This window comes from Penaeus japonicus, unplaced genomic scaffold (genome assembly GCF_977035675.1).
Source record: "Penaeus japonicus unplaced genomic scaffold, GWHDUDI00000001_assembly GWHDUDI00000029, whole genome shotgun sequence".
In the NCBI taxonomy this organism is placed as follows: domain Eukaryota; kingdom Metazoa; phylum Arthropoda; class Malacostraca; order Decapoda; family Penaeidae; genus Penaeus; species Penaeus japonicus.
Genome location: NW_028234431.1, coordinates 11,222,005 through 11,224,102, shown reverse-complemented (window position 1 = coordinate 11,224,102; position 2,098 = coordinate 11,222,005).

Genomic DNA, 2,098 nt, shown 5'->3' with positions numbered 1-2,098 from the left:
ACACAGCGTTAGTTAACAGAAGAGTCACGTCCTGGACACTAACGAATGCCATTAACTATGACAGAGCAGATACTTTGAAGAACAACATCGGGGAAAATATCCTAATTTTGTCACAATAATGGACGAATTTGAGAGGCGAGAAATGGACGTCTTATTTCTTCGTCTTTCTCCTTTTCTTTCCTTACTTATTTTCTTGGTGTTGATTCGTTTCTATATCTGTTTAGTGGCGTTTTGATAGTAGCGAGAAATTATAATGATATATATATATATATAGATAGACAGATATAGATATAGATATAGACACACACACACACACACATACACACACACACACACACACACACACACACACACACACACACACACACACACACACACACACGCGCGCGCGCGCACAGACACGTGTTCACATTAGTCAACACTATATGTGTGATGTCAGCTGTCGTAAATTTAGTAGATAAAACGTGTCAGTGTTTTATGAAAGGTTAAAAGTATGAATTCCGTTTTCATTCCTTTGTGGATTTCTACTCCGGAATTTATAATGTGGCTTTAAAGTCAATATCGTTTTTGTGATGAATAGGAAATTGTTGTAAATCTGTTCATTTTCTTTCTTCATTTTTCATACTGACTGATGAAATAGATGGCAATCATGATAAATATGATGATACCAACAATAATAACAATGGTGATAACAAGGGTGAAGGTGTTAGTAATGTTGATGATAGTAATGGCAATATTAATTAAAATACTAACAACGACAATAATGATGATAATGATAATGGTAGAAGTGGTAGTAGCAGTAATACTAATGATGATGACGGTAATGTTAACAATGATAATAACATTGAATATAAGAACAACATAAAAAATGATAATGATATTCATGATAATAGTAATGAAAATAATGATAATGACGATAATGGAAATAATGATAGTAGTAATAATGATAGTGGTAATAATGATAAGGATGATAATAATGATAATGATGATAATAATGACGATAATAATAAAAATGATGATGAAGATGATGATGACGAAGATAGCAATATCAATAATGCAGATGATAATAATAACAGTAATAACGATAATAATCATAATAATAACAGTGATAATGATAATAACAGTGATAATATTAATAATGATAATGATACTGATGATGATGATACTGATGATAACAAGGACAACAACAACAACAAAAAGCCTCATAATGAAGATAATGATAATAGTGATAACAGCAACAAAAACAACAAAAATAACATTAACACTAATAATAAAAACACCCTGAAAAGTTATTATCATCTATAGGTCCGTCCTGTGTAACCATAATGCTCAGTTCCCAACCTACGCGTACAGAACCATGCAACATTGAAAAGGGCAACAACTGCAACACGACATTCAGACCTACCACCTGCCAGGTATTGCTGCACCTGTCCAGCTGTTAATCAGCTGTGTTCTCCATTCAAAACCAGCTGCGGAGGAGGGTTCTGTTTTCTCTTAATTGTTTTACATGTTTACTGTCATTATTATCAATTAAATTATTGGTTTGATTTTATTCATCCTGTTACCATTATCATTACTGTTAATATAACATTCATCATTATTATCATTGATATTGTCATCATCATTGTTATATTGATAATAATGATAATAATGATGATGAAAACTATTATCATTATCATTATTATCAACATTAGTATTATTATCCATATTATCATTACCATTATCGTTGTTATTGTTGTTCCTGTTCTTGCTGGAATGTCATTACTGTTGTTTTTGTTAGGATTATTATTATTATACTAATATCATATTTATCTTGATTATTGTCATTATCATCATTGCTATTATTGTTATCATTAGTAATAGTTGTATTATTATCAGTTTTGTTATTACCATCATGCCGTTATCACTATCATTAATATTATTGTTGTTATAATCATTATTGTTATCCTCATTATCATTATTATCATTACTATTGTTTTTGTTATTGTTATTGTTATTACCATCATTATCATTATCATTGTTATTGTTTTGTTATCATTATCATTTCTATCATTATCATTATTATTGATATAATTTTTATCATCATTCTCACCCTTAT